The sequence below is a fragment of the Falco biarmicus genome, chromosome 4, assembly GCF_023638135.1.
Source record: "Falco biarmicus isolate bFalBia1 chromosome 4, bFalBia1.pri, whole genome shotgun sequence".
NCBI lineage: Eukaryota > Metazoa > Chordata > Aves > Falconiformes > Falconidae > Falco > Falco biarmicus.
The window spans coordinates 13,178,079-13,198,728 of NC_079291.1; the positions used below are offsets into that span (position 1 = coordinate 13,178,079).

The window sequence follows — 20,650 nt, forward strand, 5'->3', positions numbered from 1 at the left end:
ATGTGATAAAACCTTTGCTAGCAGAATTTTTTCATGTCGAAGTGGAGGACTGGACCGTAGAAATAAGAAGGTGGGAGATACTGACCATCCTTTGTGGCTCACATACCATTTTATTGGTCTTATTTTGGAAAAGTCTTGGAAAAAAATGGGGAGGGGCACAAAAGATCCATGAAGGTCTTCAAGAACATATACTAAGACACATAGCTCAGACAGGTTATTTTGTCAAAGGTGGAAGGTTAAAAAATGACTTGTTGATCTCTCATGTTGGGGAAAATACCAAGTACCTAAAGCTCTCTTGTATCTTGAGACAAAACATGTATCAAAACCTACAGCTGGCAAGGACTTCAGCTGTGTTCTGGTTGGTGTGTTTAACTGCAAGGACCAGGGAAAAGATTAATTCTCAGCCTCAGTGGTCTGAAAATAAAAAACTGGTAGACAGGCTTTAGCCCTGTACTGGTATGGGTATGAATAACAGCAGCTACAAGGTTCAAGTCACTTGGTCTAAGGAGGAGTTAGATAGGTGAAAGGAAAGGACCTATACAGGGTAGCGTGTCACAGCGGTAGACTGTAGCAGGCTTTCTGGCTCCCTGGGCAGCTTGGCAGGTATGTTTTTTATGCAGCCATACAAGCAAGAAGCAGTTATTTTTATCAGCACGATCTTTTCTGTGTTTGAAAGTGCTTGGGCAAACATTAGTTGATTGGAGAGGTGTATTCTTAAGGAACATCACACTGGGAGTTTCGGCCATGTCTGGTTTTCCTTTCCAAGCAAAAAGATGCAGACTGTGTCTTTTTGAATTGTGTCTTTTATGTAAGAGGGGTGGGGGGGTGGGGGGTGGAAGGGTTCAGAGGTGTTGTCACATCTTGATTGCCAAAGCAGAAATCAGTCTTCTCTAGTTTCAGAGCATTTGCTTCTGAAAAAATGACAGCCTCTCAGTGGCAGTGCACCACAATATAAAACTGTGCAGTTATTCAGTTAGAAACAACTTGCTGCTGCTGCTATCTGTTTAGTCTTGCCTCACTCAGCTCATGTCACTCAGAAAAGGACTTCCATTGGAAGGAGGGGATGCCTCATAGGCTTGCCAGATTGCAGTTTAATTGACTTCATTCCCCAGAGGCTAATCCTCAGAAGTTTTCAAAGTTGAAATTACAGTGGTGCAAGAAATGGTTTCCTCCTCCTTCACTTTAGCATCCCAGCGTGCATGTCCCCTCCCTACAGAGCTCACCAGTGGATTTCCTTGAGAAAATCACATGCTGATGAGCATTTAAGCTTTAACTCTGGTGGCATGTCGGGAAGAGAAGGCATGCAGAGGTGACAGCATGTGACAACAGTGCTTCCACAGAGATGCGGGTGCTCTGGAGAGGAGCAATTCCCAGCTGGGGCAGGAAGATGTGTCTGAGCTTGCCCAGAACCAAGGAAGAAGGCAGGTGGGTCTCAGTAGGGTGCATGCAGAAAGACCTCTGAGTGGTTGCCCACTGACAATTTGCCAGAGACAGCATCCCCTTGCTAACTACGGTATCTCTAGTATCTGCACTCTGTGCATGACTCAGACTTTGAAAAGCATTTCAAAGCCACTAACTGGATTTAGATATGCAGTTCCTATTACTGTCTCATTATTTGTTTTAATTGTCTGCCTAGATTAATTTATATTTGTTGATTAATTGAGCTTATGCTATTAAGACTGTTTCTTCTGATGTCTTAGTCCCAGTGATTCAGACCAGCTACTATCTACAACTGTCCTTGGTTCTATACAGAAACAATGGAGGAAGGATGGAGCATCCACTGTGGAGGCCAAAATAGTCATTTATAATAGCTTGCAAGAATAGGCTTACTGCTCATGGGCAGGCTGAGAAACTCTGACTAAATCAGCAATGCATGGCTGTTCCTTGAGACAAGGTCTTGACAAGATTCTGGGAGCTGAAGTTGTCACTGTTGTAGTTTAACCCCAGCCAGTAACTGAGCACCAAGCAGCTGCTTGCTCACTCCCCGCCTCACGCAGAGGGGTGGGAAGGAGAATTAGAGAGGAATGTGAAACTTGAGGGTTGAGATAAGAGTAGTTTATTAATTGAAATAAAATAAATAAAAAAGGTCACAATAATAGTAACAGTTACAATGAAAAGGAGGGAAAAGGGGAGAGGAATGAAATCCAAAGGGAAGGGAGGAAAGAAAAAATGTGATGCACAATGCAGCTGCTCACCACCTGCTGACCGATGCCCAGCCAGACCCTGAGCAGTGACCAGTAGCTCCCAGCCAACTCACCGCAGCTGGAAAATAAAGTGTGACGTTCTAGGGTATGGAATATCCCCTTGGCTAGTTCAGGTCAGCCATTCTGGCTGTGTCCCCTCCCAATTTCTTGTGCCCCTCCACCCTTCTTGCTGGCAGGGCCTGAGAAGCTGAAAATTCCTTGACTTAGTATAAACATTACCCAGCAACAACTGAAAACATCAGTGTGCTATCAACTTTGTTCTCACACCAAATACAAATTCAAACCACAGCACTGGACCAGCTAGTAAGAAGAAAATTAACCCTATCCTAGCTGAAACCAGGACAACTGCTAACCTCCAGCACAGGTCAAGCATCTCCTACAGTCAGGAGTAAAGACTACCAGATGAGAGACGTAAGACAGGGATGCATGGGAAGCGAGTAGTGCCTGGAAATTTATTTATTTGCTACTTGTCCTTTCTCGAACCATGCACGTTCCCATCCATTCTCAGCTCCATGGCTCTAGTCTGGAGAAAGGCAATAGGCATCCTTTCCTGCTTGCCCAAGCAGGGTAGCTCTTTGTGGTGTGAAACATACAAACACTCCTCCCCACACTGATATCTGGGTTTGAGGCATCACATTTACAGTTTCCTCTGAGAGAAGCACAACTCAAGAAAGCGAGTGCCTGACCCACCAGGTTATCTGCTGCCCCCCAGGTTCAGACCACACAATTGGGAAGTGCTAATTCTTGTTGCTTCTCCTTTTGCTTCACCTTCATGGACAGTATAAGATGCTGTTGGGAAGAAATGTAGTTACAGCTTCAGATGGATGACGCTACGGACTAGATTAAAAGGGAAAGCTGAGAGCACTGGCACTGTTCAAGTGCTCACAGACCCTGGGAAGGGTTTGTTGAAGTCTTGACTGCAGATGCAAAGCTTTTTGCTGCAGGCGTACTGGTGATACTCTATGAATTGGTATACTTCCTGCTGACACGCTCATTTGACCACAGAGGTGTGGAACTCACAGTACTATGTCTTCTAAAATCTAACTAGATTACTCAGAATTAACAAAACTGTATTTTAGGCTACTTAGTGCTCTCTCAGCAGTCTGTCTTGGGATGACTGCACACCCTGGTTCTCATGGTCTTCTTACAATAGATAGACTGAGGCATTGCTGAGCATGCCCAGCAGGCAGAAGGTCTGCTTTAGATAGCTCTGCTGCTGGGTTCTGTGCAGCTCCTTCTAGCTGAGTAACGGGTAACTGGAAAGGGCAGCCAATTAGCAGCTATGAAAAAGCCTGGTAAGTCATCCAACTGAGCCTTACCAAGCCTATAGGACCTTCTGCTTGGATTTGCCAGCCAGGCAGGGGACCTGCTGGGTGTCTGGTCTCCAGGAAACAGCATGAAGTTTGCAGCTTCTCACGCTGCTCTGGTAAAGAAATAGACAATCTTTCAGGGTAGTATCTTCCTAAAGATTTAGTGCCTGATTCCAAATCTCAGTATTCGTACTCCTCCTTCAGCTGCTGCTTAGTCCTGGAAACCTCAATTTCCAAGTGTAACCCATCTGCCAGAACTTAACTGGCAACAACAAGGGCTGTGATCAAGCTTAAGAGTGTGAGCCAGAAACAAGGAAAACATCTACTAAATTCTGTTGTCCTTGGTGAGTTGATGTTCCGAACTTGCAAAGAGAAATCAGATGGCTTAATGAACATTATTTTTGTTAAAAGGGACAATAAAGCTCTAGCAAGATAGGTAAGCAGTAGCCATTGCAACTATTTTCTAAAGCAGAGCTAGAACTTAAACAATTTTCACTGCATTTTGTTTTGGTGAGGCAGCTGCTAGATTGCTTCCACTTGCTTCCTTGCACTAACATAAATGAAGAAACTAAGATTCGCTCTGTAGCTGTTACAAGACCTGTACAACCTGACTGTCAGCTACTCCTTGCAGCTGTGTCCTTCAACCCCTTTCTCTGCCATCTATTTCCCATAGCAGCAGTCAGATGTACAAACTGCTACCAGCATTGTTGCACTCCATTTGTTCCCAAAAAAGAGGAAAAAATAGTAAGGCTACAAAACCAAGCAGAAACCAAAGGCATTTTGTTTGGTTTCAGGAGGGAAATGGCTTGTCCCTTTAGCTGTGCCACCATAACATCAGCTTTCAGCACTGGAAATGCTCAAGTCTTTGCTGTTCAGTTTGCCTGGGTGAAACGATACTGCTCCTGCTCTCATCACTCTTACTCACTGTAATCCTCATACTGTTTTAGCCAAACTCCTTGCACTAGTGAGACTAAACATGTGTTGCCCAGCTGTGCATCTGTCCTTCTTGGGCTGCTTCCCCAAGAGGTTCCCAGAGATTAAGGGTGCCTCTTCCAAGGATTTGGAGAGTCCATTGGAAGAGCAGCATTTGTTCTCTCTGAGCAGCCAGGCCCTCACTTGCTGATAGTACAAAACCAGAGTACCAGCTTTCTCCAGCAGCACTGCCTCCTAGGGAAAAGAAAAAAACAGGGGGGGAAATAAGGTAATGAAAACAATTAATAGGTGCCATTCTGAACCACATCAACCTTGTTACACCAGTAAGGGAAGGTGGATGACTGAAAGACTGTGGTGATAAGGATGTCCTAGTAAGTAACTTCTGTATCTGCTTTCAAGAGAATATATATTTTACTGACAGAAATATAATAAACTGCGTTCTTCCTGTGGACTGTTAGCTATGCCAGTGTAAATTAGTGATGGCAGTGGGTTTGCACTGAAGTTTTACTGCTTTATGGCCACTAAAGGTCTGGCTGCACCACTTACTGACTCTACAGACAAATCCAAGAACTTGCTTGACAAGGTTCAGACTCTGCAGCTACTTACAGATTAGCCTCAAAACAAAGCCAGAGGTCTGCCCCAGCACAGATTACCTTTTCCCAAATTTCAGGGCTAAGTCTGGAGCTACCGCACAGGTCAGGGTATCATAAGCCACCTTTTGTTTCTCAAGGCTTCATGTCTCCCCATGTAATTTGAGCTGGGAAAATACAATCTTGCTATTACCTATTCAAAACTATTTCCCTGCCTCTCACAGACTCTCTGAGGGTCTGGAGACACAGTGGGCCCTGGGACACAGATATGCAGAGGTGTGTCAAGCTGAAGGGACATTGATCCTGAGCACAGGTGCACACAGCTTTAGATCTCGTAGCTGTGTTTAGCCTGAGGCCAAAACAGCCGCACTAGGGATGCTGGCAGCTGTAAGCTTAGTCTTTCTCTTGACATACCACCTCTGCATGAGCCCAGCTGCACCTAACTCCCAGCAGCAGAGTAGCTGATCTGCCTGAAGTTACACAAGAAAAACTTCCTTTCGTGTGCTGAGCCTCACTTGTAGCTGACCTTAATTGCCCCTTGCTCAGTACCCAGCAGCATTATGAATTACAATGAGGCTGGTGGCAGGGAGCTCCAAGTCCAGAAACCGATATCTGAAAGGGCTATCGGGTCATCACTACCACAGGGGATCTATATAGGAGAGCATAAAAAAGCAAAGAAGAAAATAATAACAAAAATGGGGCTGGGAAAACGAAGCCAAAATTGCACAGGAAATAGCAGCTAAGAAGAAAAAGTGTTTGGAGTAGAGTTGTTGCAAAGGTCAGGGCAGGGTCAGGTAGATGGCAATGGCAGGAATACTAAGCATGTCAGGAAATGTAAACACGTTTTTTCCAGTGTTCACAGAGGGATAATGAGAATGACGCTGGGGACAGCCATACACTTTCAAGGGGAGTAAAAGAAATAATGAAGGGACTCCAGGTAAAGCCAGAGCAAGTGATAAAGAACTTGCTCTTGCTGCAGGTTACAACAAAGCTTCAGGGCAAGGATTCAGTTCCTGAGGATCTCAGCAGTGAGCTGGGAGAAGCCAGGGCTGTGCTGGATGGACAGACCTCCCTCATTACATTGCCACTGTGGTCTTGTGGCAAGGGCAGGCAAATGACGCAGGTAGTAATGAATCGGGTTTCTTGAATTGAACAGGTAGTGAGTCCAGACAGAACACCTAGAGAAGTGTAATTTGATTAAAAATAGTCTCAAGGACTGACAAAAGAAAATCATGCTTAACAGATTATATGGAAACTTATTGTTTCTGAAGTGGGTGACGTTAATAGCTGACAGGCAGATGCCGTGGGTGTAATTTACCTGGCCTTCAGTACAACCTTCAGTATAGAATAAATGAATATATTAAATTAGCATTTATATAGCCCCTTTTCATCTACACACCACAGCAATGCACTGTGCAAACATCACTGGGTCATACAATAGATGCATCCATGACAAGATGGGACAAAGAGATTATTGGGAAAGCAGGTCCTGAGGCTTTGGATTGGAGACATGGATGTCTTTTGTTGGAGGTGCATGGTCCACACCCAGTACCCACAGTCTATCCATAGAGAGCCACTTAATGATGAGGACATAAGCATGAAAATCACTTGGAAAACTACAGAAGTGAATTCCTGCTGTCCAACTAACACCAACTCTCCCTCCCTCCAAGGGGAATCCTCAACCAAGTGGTGTCTGGGCTGTACCTTACCCTCTTTTGGCTTTTAGGTGTATGATGATCGGAAGTAGCCTCACACCTCCCAGGTCCTGCAGCAGCAGGTGGAGCTGTATTCATCACTATATCCTGCTCCTGCTAAGCATGGCCCATATTGAACAAATCCCTTAGCAAAATGCTTATGAAAGCTTCTTTGCTTTTAAGTGGCCTCTGGTACAGCAATAAGGTAACACACTGCACTTTATAGAAGCACCTAAAAACCTCATTTAGAGTTGATCATAATATTTTAATAGGTGAAGAGGTGTTTTTTTTCAGTGAAAAACAGTAGAAGTGTTTCCAGGTAGCTGAGATGTGGTATATAGATTACCCTTATCAAAGGGTGTTTTCTTATTTTTATGAAAGATGGTTGTTGCACAGTTCGATGGTTGGAAATATTCGTGCAGCTGAACCCTGCTAGCAACCGCTTCAAAGCTATGCAAAGCAGGAGGATGGCTTTTTCACACTAAAAGTTTCAAAATCATGACTAATATGTAAGAGTCAAAGATGACTTTCATGGCTCACTAGTGAAACCAGCTTGGAATTTCAAATTGTCATCTCAGAAAAATCACTATTAACTGCTCCCCCCCTAGGCTGGCACTGCACCAGGGAAGCTGGGGGCTTGTCTGCATTATCGCTAACAAAGAGACATACTCTGCTGTCCATCTCTCAAACTTAATGGCCAAATAATGAGTAGAATTTTATGACACATACAAGAAATGGACATTGTGGATTCATGAAGGTTTTCTAGCTTCAGTTCAACTCCACTTTGAAAGCCAAATGTCACCGCACTCTTGTTTTACTGAGGCGGGATTGTGGAAGAAAATGGGGGAGGTCTGGTCTTTCCTTTCCAAGAAGTGTCCTGAATTTTGGATGACTAAGAGAGGTGGCAGGAAGAGCCTACCAGCTGTGTGTTCAGGATACAGCCCAAGGCCTGCAGCTCCATGGCCCCGGTTCCAGCAAAGAGGGACTATAACTTTGTCTCCCTGCTCTCAGACCCAGGGCACTATCATGTGTATGGGCAGACCTAGCCAGGCTGCTCATGGTCTCTGCTCACTTCTGTGCAACGTAGCCTTTGCTGCCTTAGGTAACTAACTTCATAGTAATTGTGTCGGCAAGGATTTTAGCTGCATGTTGGCATGAGGTCTCCACAGTACTTTGCAGTTCCTGGTTATCAGTTTATCCTGTGGGCTTACAAGCATTTCATTATCTCCAGCACTGCCGTAGTCCCATGCAAGCACAAGGCTAAGTCCCTCCACAGCTGTATAGTACAGCAAACTTGTATATGGAAAGACTGTTCATCAGCAACTGAAGTGACTCTGACTAGCTATTTGGAATTTTTTTTAAAAAAAAGATTTTTCCCTCTTCTTTTGTAACTTGTAACCTTTTTTTCTGTTTTAAAGCTGTATAAAGTGCTTGCCTGTATAAATAGCAGTAACTTAAGGATCTAGCTCAAAGCTGTCTCTTCTTCAAACAATCCCTGGCTTATTCCAAAAGCATTTACTATGTGAAACAATTATGAGGAATTGCACTGACAGCCAAAGGCAACTTGTCTCCAGAGACTGATTTTAACAGATTATTTTTATTAGAAAACACTGGGGATTGTTAGTGAATGACAACTTAGAAAGCTGGTTTATGGAAGTCTTTTCAACAGCTATCTCTCCACGCTTAATCCACATCAATCTTAAATTAGTATCTCCTTTGAGGCTTATCTCATCTGCTCCAATTTTAGAAACAACTTAATAAAGTGCATTTATCACCTCTTCTCTGCATGGAAGCTAGGCTAGTTCTGCCTTTACTTGGCTTCGATGTGCATCTCAGCCTTGATCTCCTTTTCTTAAAAATATGCTTATCAGCCTTTTGATGAAGGGCATTTCCTCTTCCTTTTTTGCTCCTTGAGGCTAACGCCTCTGAGCTGTACTTATGCTGTTGCACTAAACTGTTCACTTTTTGTAGTTCAGCTTTTGATGAGAGTCAGTAATGGTTGTAGCAGGGTGTTTGTAATCCCACTGCCTTTATGTTTCAGCACGGTAAGGCATGGGGCATGATCAATAGCACTGTTTTGCAGGAAACCAGTTGCTTTGCTCCCAGGCTTCCAGTGCCACTTGATGTATATGCACGGTGGCTTCAGGGAAATCTCCTGATGGAGCTAGACTCTGCTTAAAATCCCAGGTGCCACATATGTATTCATTAATGTTGTTTAAAATACACACTGGGTAGCACTAATGAGATTTGGCTCTTAACATGTGCCAGCCTAGGCCAGGCCCTTCTCCCATCTGAAACTCCACTGGAAAGATAAACATACCTTTGTGATGGGGGAGAAGTGTGTTTTGGCACAGTGCAAAAATCCACTACTGTCGTCTTCCTGCTTTTCATTTTTTTCAGCTGAAATACTGATGTTCTTGGTTATAGTGGGAAGCAAGAGGGTGTAATTTGGATTGGCTCAACTTCCAGGATCTTTTTGTACAGCCTATGACTATTTCTTAGTAATTCTATATTATGGGCTATCCCTGGGGCTTCTTCTCTCCAGCCCTGCTCTCAGGATGGACAATTGCAGTTTCAACATCTGTGCTTAGTCTTTGTCCTTCATGCTGTCACTTGGGGAAGAGACAGGGAGAGAGGGGACCCACCTGCATGGAGGGGAAAGAACATCCACAATCTGCCATTCTGTGAGGAGCTGCCTCAAAGCAACGATGGGACAATTCCTGGGCCCTCAGGGCACACCAGCTCTCACAGGGCTTTACACTAGTATTTTATGTATGGCAGGCTCCCCCTGCAGAGTCACACACCCCTCACTGCCATGTAACCCCTTTGCTCCCAACCGAATTTAGTGTGCACTGGAGGGTTCATACGCTTTTACTCACAATCAGTTCTCGCCTCTCCTTCATCTCAGCATTGCCTCCACTGCTGTCAGCCCTCCTCTGTTCTGTGATCCTGGTTGCCTTCCCAATGGCGCACACATTTGCACGTTATTGTTACTCCCCTTCTTTTTTTCTGATGTCACAACTGTCCCAGATGCTGCAGATGTGTATTGAGAAGCCCACTCAAGTCTAAAGTGGTTCGAATGTTTCAGGAATAAGCCATCACTGAGTTTCCAAGGGTCAAAAATGGAGGCATTTCTCTTATACATGGCGTAAGTCTTGCATGGTTTGTGTTCAGTTGACTGTTGAAAGTTACCAGGCTTGCGTGGACTTGACAGTAACTCTAGCATTCATGTTTTCATGCATTGGAATAATTTCTGGAGTGACCTTCTATCAGACCATGTATTGACCACTTTTTTAAGAATAATGAATTTCTTTTGACCCACCAAAACAGAGCAGCGATGGGAAGGAAGGATGAGCAGAAGGGAAGAGGTAAATTAGCTCTTTTCCTGTAGGAATAGGGAATACGTAATAAAAACGAAGTCATTCAGAAAAAAATAGCTAAGATGGCATTTAAAACAAATCAAAGATACAAACACATACTTATTCTCACACAAAACCCTTTAAGAATGGCACAGAGGGGACTGATCTTGTTCCTCACCTACCACTGGGAGCCATGATTTGTCTTTGCTTTGTTCTCACTACAAAGATGCAAAGGGGGTGAGAAATGGCTTGGCAGGAATCTAATATAATGACAAACTTAAGAGTAATATTGGGCTGCTTTATAAAGGTAGTTCAGCTTTATCACAGTTTCTGCATGACAATGCTCAGGCTCTCCCTCACTGGCTGCCTTTCTGGGACAGCACATCAGCTGGGAAAGTGTCTTCAGAGAATAGCCATAGTGATCTCCTGGCTTCTCAAGAAAGATTTTTAAACCCTTACCCAGGCAAGTCAAGGCTGCTGGAACATTAGAGTCTGACTTTGGTCTTTCCAGGGAATCAGTAGCATGTGTCCACAGAAACGTCCTTACACCTGGAAAAGCAGGAACATTTTTTTTTAACTGATTAATTGGCAGAGGTTACTGGGGTGTTGGCTGGATTGGGCAGCTGGCTGGTTAACTTCTGCAACAGCAGAGCCTAAAGAAAGTAACGCCACAGCACTTGCAGGGCCATGGGGGCTGCCACGCTCCACTGCAGGCATCTGCTGGACACCAGAGCCCAGGCTGCAGCTTGTAACTGCGGGGCCACACTGACCTGTGCTGGCAGACCCAGACTGTCAAGCCTGCACAAGGGGTTTTCAGTGGCAATATACATCCTTTTTTTCCACCCTACTTGCCCTGTCACCACTGCTTTGAAATGCCAGGTGTTTTTTTTTTTTTTTTAAAAAAAAGGGAGGTGTAGCTCCTCAGGCATTTTTCTTCACCCTGTATAATCCCTACAGAGAAATGGAAATGGGTGGTTGGAGGCTCCTTCAATTCTTACTAGTGAAACAGTTACTTAAACCAAATAAGCCAAGCAGTGCATTCTCAAGTAAATCCATGAAAATCACACTACTGAAACAGTGATGCTGGTGCTCAAGGCTTGGGGGAAAAAAAAAGTCTCCCCTTCCACCATCCTTTGCCTTCCTTACTTACAGTGGCAGATCCCATTCCCAACCTTCAATGTGTTATTCTGTTGTGATGCGGTGTGCTCAGTGACCAAGGAAAGACTACTAAGGGCATGCTAACCAGCATTTTTTCTCTTGGGAGTTTAAAGCCAGAAACCAAAGCCAGGTGTTTGGGACAAAATTATTTTTTTCTTTAGGTTTTCCAAATTGCTGAGAATCACAAATTCAGCAGATGTCAAGCACATCCTCAGAAAGCATGTTGCAAATCCTCACAGTCAGTGGTACCTTGGGAAAAAAATACCAAGTCAATTTTATTAGCTGTCTTAAAATGCACAAGAGTCTAAACTTACATCTGAAAATATCCTGGTCTTGTCACTTACCAGTCCTGCATTTTAATTTCTTAAGTGTAGGACCTAAGTATCTTACTTACCATTTCTAACTCAGGTAGAGGATTTTTGTATTCGTTTTTTATGAACTTCAGGATGCTACAGTCAGGATGTGGTCCCACAGCTACCCAGCCAGCCTTTTTTAGAGCAGACCTCAGTTAATACAGCTAATGAAGTCTTACTGTAACCAGCAAAAAAACCCCATTAGGATCTGTCACTGAATTTAGAGAAAAGTACTACTAGCAAGATAGTCCTTTACAGGATGACGAGAGAAAGGACATGATAAGAAATACAGGCTGTCCCAGTCCTTCAGTCTTTTCTTGGGTGATGAGACCTCAGAACTACGTGGCGCTTATTGACTGTGTACCAATTTCTAAGAAACCATGGCTGCACAGAAATGCATGCTACGTTTTTTAGCAGAGCCCGCAGCAGAAGTACCTGAAGCAAAGACCTCTAACACTTCTGCTAGGAGGAAAACACTTGAGCTTTGAAACAGGACAGCTGTCTGCTCGCTAGGACCAGCCGCTTGAGGGAGCCAAGATGACGCATGCTAAGAGCCGGCAGCTTAGATGAGCTGTCTCGGAGCTGGAGTAGCTCTCTTTCACTGTAATGCTAAATCTGTTGGGTCTGAAAGCTCTGAGAGCTGCTGCCTCAGAGTTAACTGCTATTTAATTTGGCTTCCGAAGAAAGCCTTGCACAGTTATGCTGTGTTTGTGTTTAGTCTGTCCCCTTTGATAACTTTTGGCAGTGTGACTCAGTTTCCAACAGATTTGGTAGCTGTTCAAAAGTCTCAACATTCACTTTCTACAAGTTGCATGAAAACAGACAGAAAACAGTCATGAAAATAGGTACAGTGGGGTCATTTTATGAAATCATCTAATACAGCTAGAAAAAATACACAGCTTCTTGGCCTGCAAAATTTCCTTCAGGTCCAAGCCTACTGTCTCTGTTTTAAACATTAGAGACTCCACAGAGGAGAAAGTTATAGATGAGTTATAGGAAATCAGGATCCAGTGGTCAAGGAGATACTTAATTTAGATATTACCCAGTGACTTTTCTGATATGGTTCCCTTTCCCCCCACTCCCTCTCCCCAAGACCCGGGTACTATTTTCTCCCACCTCATGAAATCCAACTGCTACCTTAATGTTAAGCAAGCATTTTCAGGAACATTATGACTCCAAGGAGAAAGCTCAGAGACTTAACTTGTCCTAGTTTTTTAGCCCATAGGATGGATTTACCATACAGTGAAGACTTCTCTATGGAACCAAGAGACTTCTCCAACTCCTTTGGATGCCTCAATAAATCTGGCCACTCCTAATAGCGCTTTGTGCTACCCAATTCAACAGTTTCAGTCTGAGGGTATCTGCATGCCAACCACCTCAATGACCATGTGTGAGGGTGGTGGGACCTTGTACCCATGACAATCTTGTTCCTGAAGGACTATGCTAGGCATGACTTGAGTGAGGAAGAGAGAAAACTGAGAGTCAAAGTAAGAGACAAGGGAAGGCAGAGCAATTTAAAAGAGAGCGTTACATGTTATACTTACCCAGCACCTACAAGGACCACCACATCCTTCCGTCTCTGGTTTTACAGAGTCATAGCCTTTGGTGGGTATGTCTGACAGGTTTTTGCAAAGGCTCTTAAAGGAAAATGGTAAAACATTGTTCAAGTTTTGTAAACAGTTGTTCAAGTTTCCTTTAAAATGCTATTCAAGTTTCAAAAATTATAGCTATGAGCTTGCAGAAAGTGACAACACAACCCTTTGATTTTACTTGTAATTCATTTCCACATGTACTGGGGAATAGCATTAGCATTTTGGCAGCATTGTTACCTTATGAGCTCTCATTTGCGTTTCTTTTTCCTCCCTGGTGGATTTTTTTTTTTGGTCCACATCAAAATGCAGAGACTGCTTCATCCATAAGATCCATGGCATACAAAGGAGATGTTATCAAAATGCATCTTACATCCTGGCAAGGAAAACAGCATTAGCAGAGTCATTCAGCAAGTGGACAGAAACAGGTGCCTGAAACAAAGTTTTCATACTAGCAGATCTGTATCAAATAAATCAAGAAATAAATATGAATAACACCTATCATATCATCACTATACATTGAAATACAACAGCAGCAAGTTTGGCCTATAATGTCACTTGACTGTAAGAATAATCCTAGAAAGACTCCACCTGGGGCTGGGGACAGGATTATCACAATACTGAAGGATGATAATAAAGATCAAGCCTCTTGCCCAGAAGAAACCTTTCTTCTGAATAGACAGGTGTCAATTTAAAAGCATTAAATCCATGTGCTTTTAAAAAAGACTGCATTTTGTAGTACATGTAAGTAGGTGTCTCCCTCTCCCTCTTCTTATAACTACACGTGTAAGCACACAAACACACGTACACTTCTTTCTTTCCTCAGCATCATGAAGGAGGGAAAGGCCCATAGGAAACAATGGTATAAAAATATGCCTCCTCCTAGAAGTCCAAATTAAATATTGCAGATGTTGTGAAGGATTATAAAAGTAAGTATCAGTACCATTCACCTTCTGTTGTCTTGTCCCTTGTATTCAGAAAAAAAATGTGCCTATATTTAGAAAGTAGAATTAGCACTGAAGCAATTTTCACATCACTGGTCCTTCAGCCTTCTCAAATATTGTTTATGGTATCTGCTTTCATGCAAGAGGATGGGGCCATGGAAAAGCAATCACAAGGATGGAAATGTTCTCAGCAGGAAGAAAAGGGATTATCAAAAAGCAGAGGAATAAGACTTCCAAATGTTTTGTGGTCCTGGGTATCCACATGCCATTTGAGCTATGTAGAGTATTAACAGATAGATCTAAAAATAAAGAATGCATTATTTATTAACTCATTAAGCTTTCAAAAAAAGGAGTTGAATATGTTTGGCTAATAAACTATATCAGATCACATCCACAGGAAGACAAACACATAAATTGGCTGAAGAGACATTTACAGCTCTTCATGAGGCCATTTAAAAGCTTAGAGACAAAGTTACTTCTCTTCTAGGGAAAATGTATAGAACGGTGCCATTTTTTAATAAGTCTGATGGCATCTATATACCATCCTATATACCTGGCCATGCTCAGTTTTCCCTAGGTAGATATGCGTGATTCCAGATTTATTTCAGAAAAAAGGTTTATCCAGAGGAAAATACAATCCAAGGGACTTATGATACCAGACAGCAAACTAAACGGGGAAAACAAACCACTGATAACATAGCATGAAGGCTGTTTGTTGGGATGTCATGACTCTCCAGACCTTTGGGATGAACAAAAACTGCTGAATGCACCAGGATGTAAAGAGTTGACTTACAAGTGGGACAACAGCCTGGATCAGCTTCCTCTGTTAGTCTTTCATAGAAGTCTGTCTATATTTGCAGGCTTGCCTAGCTATGCTGAATAGAGAGAGATTAGCAGGAGAGGCTGGAGTGGTAACAACTTGTTTTGTGGTCTGATGCCTTTTTAAGGTCCAAGGAAAGGTGCACAGAGAGGTCCAGTCTGTCTCCCTGCTATTTTGTATAGCATAGGCCAGGTTCAGGGGCAAGGCATGGGTCTTGAACATTGTAATGATTTTTGTGGGAATTAGACTTAAATGCTAACTGCTCACTGTTATAATTTAATCACTTAAATGATAACTGCTCCTTGCAACCATACCCGTGGAGGTTATATAAAAAAAAATAAAATCAAGAGTTGAGGACTTCAGAGCCTGTGGGTTTTTGAGCTGGAGAATTCCTGGATTTTGGGGCTGGAAAGGCATGCAAAAGGCATGCCTCCTTTGCTCCACTTCCAAGTCAGAGTAGAGTTATGGTCTTTTGTGGGTGTAAAGTAAGGCTCCGTTCTCATTCTTCCTCATCCTCCAGCCAAGCATCTCCGTGTCGCCATGCTAACCATCCCTTCCCCACACAATGAGACCAACTCAGGACAGCCTGGTTGTATGCCAGCCCGGCCAGACGTCAAGGGAATGAAGGCCAGAAAGGGAGACCACGAAAACATATATCAGAATCATGGATAAATCTTTTGCAAAGGGAAAAGCCCTGATGGAAAAAGGTTGTTTGGTGATGAAGGAAAAAACTTTTCTACTCCTCAGCCCCTGATTTCAAGACTTGTATTATATATTTTTTATTTATGTATTTATCCACTGTCTTTTGCCAGAGCCTTTCTTGCAACCTCAACCTTGAAAACTACACTGCATGTTAGCCTAAATAACTAACCTGAATGCAATAGTGGTGTCTGGGTGCTTATCAGTAACTTCTGAAGCCACTGGGCAATGTTAATTGCACTTGGCAGGCTGAAGTTTCAGAGAGGAAGTTTCTACTATTAGAGAAAAAAACAAAACAAGAGGGGTGAAAGTGACAAATAATGCCAACAGACCTTCCAGGCTGCAAGATGAACTCAGCTCATCCTAGAGAAAGGAGGGCTTTCCCTAAAGGCACAAGGTCTTAGTACAGGCTTCATACTTTTGCTTATGAGTTGACTTACTTGGTTTATGACTTCCTTTTATTCCATTGTCTCCAGATGGCCAGAAACTGGTGTGAGATGCGATTGAAAGAACAACCATTATCTGTGTTTTAAAAGGGAATCCTACAAAAAAAAAAAAAAAAAAGGTTTTGTTTTGAACTCACAGGTTTTATTTTTTTTATATTCAACAAGAAAAACTTTTCCTGTTCTACCTGTAAAATTATATTACTTCTTGGTTTTGAAAAGGTCACATCACCTGATGTAGTAATTGCATGCAGCTGTTATGTAATTGTTCCTCATATTTCTATAAAAAGGCAGTAATGGGAAGAGTTTCTTGGATGTTATTATGTGGCAGGTACCTCCTGGGGAAAACAACAATAGCTATTCATCTGGAGGCAACAGTCCCCCATAGGGAGCTCAGGGCTGCCTGCAGGAGCTGGCATGGACCTGGCAAAGTTACATGCTCCAGCTCTTCACCGTGGAACACAACAGTGGAGCGTGGGCAGATGAACTTTGTCGGCTCCATCTGTCTCACTGGCTTAGTGAGCCAGACTGGAAACCAGTGCATACATGCACACACCATTCCCCTCTCCCGAACCAGGAGCAAAAGACCTCCACCTGCAAGGGCCAAACACTGCCCACAGCTGAGCAACTGCAGCATGGCAGCTCAGCTTGCTGCGTGATGATAGAGGGGAGCAGGGCAGGTGGGGAGGGCTCCTCCACCACATGAGGACACAGGCAGCAAGTGTGAGCCTTGCTCCCTGCAAGTGAGACTGTGCCCAAACATTTGCAGCAAAGTATGTGAACTGGGGACTGCTGGCTCCCTCCCTTTTCCTGCCAGATGCCCTGGAAGGGGCATTCGGGGCATCTCTCTCAGCAGTGTGGAACATGAAAGATTTGCAGGTCTGAATCCCTGTTTACTGGAATGCCCACGATGAGACTAAATGTCAATATATTAAAGGAAAAAAGCGACCCTCCTCTGTGTTCCATGTCACTGGCTGCAAAGTTCTGTTTTGCCTAACAGTATTGCCCAGCCTTCCCAAGCCCACAAAACTGTTCTTATGTCCTCTCCCTCCAGCTTTACCTGGAAGGGATGATGAAGGCCATACAGTAATGAGCAGTATTTACATATTACATTTACATCAGAAAACTAGCTTTAAATAGAGCCTTGTACCTTATAACTCAGTGTTAACAAGTTTCTGTTCAGAGGGGTTGCAGAGAAGCAATGCATTTTTGTTCCCCCCAGCTGACTGAATTTGTTGTCACTAGTTTCCATCTCCTGGAGAATGAAATGACTGATATACACACGACACCACCCTGACCTGTGACAGTGCCAGAATAACTCATCTGAGGAACTCCCCCACACTGGAGTGCCACTTAAGGCTAACCACAAAGCCACAGTTAATTGCAGCAGTCAGCTGTTGCATTTCATCTATGAGTCCTGCTCAGTTTAATTAACCTTTTGGGAATTAGCATTTCGTTGACTTGCAGTACCTGCTTTGAATTTCTGGCAATGTTACAGAAACACTGTCTTGATTGCAGAATGACTTGTTTCACGGAGAAGGGGGTGATATCTGAAGGCAATGACGTTAAGGAACAGTCTCTGGGCAGCAGCGGTTGATCCTGGGTCAGAAGAGCCTGGAAGAAAACAGCCCACACCTTTACTGGCACCTGGCTCATGCCCCCTGTGCTGGAACTGATCATTCACCCTCCCCACAGGGTCAGGTGAGAGTTCCTTGCTCCTCCCAAAGTCTCCTGAACACTCTTCATACTTGCTCATCACTGTGTGTTTACGGTAATTTCCAAGCACATTCTTCCAGTTGGCAGCTTCTCTGCCTGCATTTACCAAATAACATTCCTGTTCTGCCTCTGAAAAATGACCAGGCAACAGCTTGCTCATTGCAAGAAACAGTGCCCATCACAGGCAAGTGCAACTCACTGCCGTACCTGGGATGGACTTCTCCCACGCACCTGCTCTGTCTCCTGGTGCAGTGAGCCGTTGATAAGTCCAAGGAAGTGTTTGGCCAGGAATGAGACAGAAGTTTGGCTAAGCAATGTGTGTCTTGGGGCTTGCAGCTACCCAGGAGCCAGCCTGGCCTTGGAATACAGTTTTGATGAGGTTCCTTAAACCAGGCTGGCAGAAATACCTCCATCAAAGAAGGCATTTCCAGTTTCTCTTCAGAGGGCTGTACTGCCAAGTTCTCCCATGCCTCTCTCCTTTTCGACTTACATCTAGTCTGTGTTTTTTCCCTTCTTTGTTGATCTCTGGGTGACATCTAAGAGAACCACTGTGAGGGGCACGAGATGGGGTTATTGCAGGGAGCCAAAGAGAAGGACAGCCACAGGGGCTGCAGCAAGTCAGCCTAGTGCAGAGGTCCTCAAACTACGGCCCACAGGCCAGACACAGCCCCCCAGGATCCTCAATCCGGCCCCCGGTATTTACAGACCCCCCCGCCAGGGTTGGGGTGTGTGTGAAACCAAGCAGCTGCAAATGACTGCCTGCCACTTCATCTGGCCCCCTGTTCAAAAAGTTTGAGGACCCCTGGCCTAGTGCTTGGGCTGGAGAGGACTGCTGCCACATCGGGGTGCAGGAAGGGAGGTAATGTTGATGTGGCACTGGCTGGTGGCAGACTGGAATGCCAAACACAAGAGAGCTGCAAAGCAGGAGGGCATGTTTGTCACTGCTGAGTGGTGACCATGCTAGAGTGACTAATTGCTTCCATTTCATGCTGCCACTCACTATTTGTCCTGTTTTTTCCCCGATTCAGCCACCACAACCACACCTGAGAGGAGAGGGCAGTTGGCCAAGGTGCATGTCCCAGAAGCTGGGGACCCCAGCCCAGCCCTGCTGGCTTGCAGGCACCTCCAGCAAGCGTAGTTAGACTGCTGCACCTAGAACTGGCTTAACCAGCCTCATACCATGAACTGACCTCCTACTGTTCTCCATGCCAAATCAATCCCAAGCTGCTCACCTGGGAATTAAACACCACCTGTCTGGACCTCTCCTTCATTTGACAAAGCAACCAGGAAGGCATCTTCAGTGTGCCAGTACCAACGCACTCTGCAGCCTCCAACCATCTGCTCTGTGGTTGACTTTCTCCCCTGCCTTTGGAGAGTGCTGAGACCAGAGGAAAATCAATGTAGTTGGTCAAATAATTGTGGATTGTGTTCTGGGGAGAGAACTGAAAAAGCACATTAAAGATAATCTGGATCAACAGGTTTCATGCAATATTTGAGCTTCTCCTGTTAGCTCTCATACTAATGCACTTTCATCTTTACCTCTGGTTTGGGGGACTTTAATGGGATCTACTGTAAAAACAGTTTTCTGTGGGAATGGTAAGAAGGGTAGCATATATGAAAAACAATGGGAAATGCTGTTTTTCCCATAATCATACTTAATTAGTTTTTTTTTTAAAAGCCACTTTCCCTTCCCTACCAGAGACCTATAAACTTCTTACTCAGAAGTCTGACTGTAATTTAAGAACATAAATAAGAAACACAAAAACCAAAATACAAAAAATATGTATTCAGGTCATTTAGAAAGCTAATGCACTGACGTTCAGCCATTTTCCTGGTAATTTAACAGTTGCTTCAGAAGACAACATAACACACGTTTTGCAGAAAAAAAATAATATGTTAAGTAGTCTACTGTCAAAGGAGTTGTCTCCCGCACATTTTCTGATTAAGGTTTGGTGGGGCTATTTTATTCTCCCTCCAGATGTATCTGTCTTGGTGTGAGACAGAATAATTACTGCTGATTTGCAAGGAAAGGTGATAATCTGAAGCACATTCGGACCTCTTTTTTCTTGAAGGAATTTAGTTGAAAAGCTGTTCTTTTCAACTGCAGTTTTCCATAATGCTAAACTACTATACCATTCAATGTAGGAGTAACTGATTTGCTGTTATATTGTTTGAGACAATGTTTACCTAACTGCTTATGTATTTCCACTTCTTGGAAAATTCTTTAGCAGAATATTATATTCATTAATTTCAGATCAATTTGTTATTTTATGAGAAAGTGAATAAGGCTTGGTTTGACTGCTTCTATTCTATTTTTACAGGGAATGAGTGTTCAAAAGGGTCTTTGTTTTGTCTAACTGGTATGTTTCCTATAAATAGATCTAGTTACAATTTCACAGACTAAACTCACTTTGTTACTAAAGTTAGTGACTTTACCAGGGAAAACATTCTATTGTTTGGTTGTTTTTATAAATAAACACAAGGTTTGATTCACCAGTCCACCTACACTGTTTTGTCAATGGAGTTAACAACAGAAGAGCACTGGTTTTATAAAGGGAAAAATCATGCTTGTTACAGTCTATTACGAAGCAACACGTTTTTTTCCAGCCCTGCTACCTAATAAAATTATTTTTTTAGGGTATTATTCAGCCCTCCCTGCTCTCCTCCAGACCAGGACATTCCCCATATTAGCCTGGGTAAGAGTAGAGGTTTGCATCTTAACATAAGCAATGGGTTACTTCTCTTCCAAAATCCACTGGATGAGCTGAGACATCCCACCCCATCCCCTGTTTCTTAGTAAGAAGCGTTTGGTTGGGCTGTTCAGGCTTTAATTTTCCA

The 20,650-nt window shown here is 43.6% G+C and overlaps 2 long non-coding RNA genes across 3 annotated transcripts; one reads left to right on the forward strand and one right to left on the reverse strand.

Moving 5' to 3' along the window:
* Positions 1-920: 920 nt before the first annotated feature.
* On the forward strand, positions 921-20,305 carry LOC130149132 (uncharacterized). Of its 2 annotated transcripts, XR_008821803.1 has the most exons (4): positions 921-1,425; positions 15,475-15,661; positions 15,767-16,050; positions 18,841-20,305. It is a non-coding gene; the product is annotated as an uncharacterized LOC130149132 (long non-coding RNA). The 2 variants fall into 2 exon arrangements; XR_008821802.1 differs by having other exon boundaries at positions 15,475-16,050.
* LOC130149133 (uncharacterized) lies at positions 10,994-15,479 on the reverse strand. The gene is made up of 2 exons (XR_008821804.1): positions 12,838-15,479; positions 10,994-11,497 (listed from the first exon to the last, which is right to left on the reverse strand). It is a non-coding gene; the product is annotated as an uncharacterized LOC130149133 (long non-coding RNA).
* Positions 20,306-20,650: the final 345 nt, after the last annotated feature.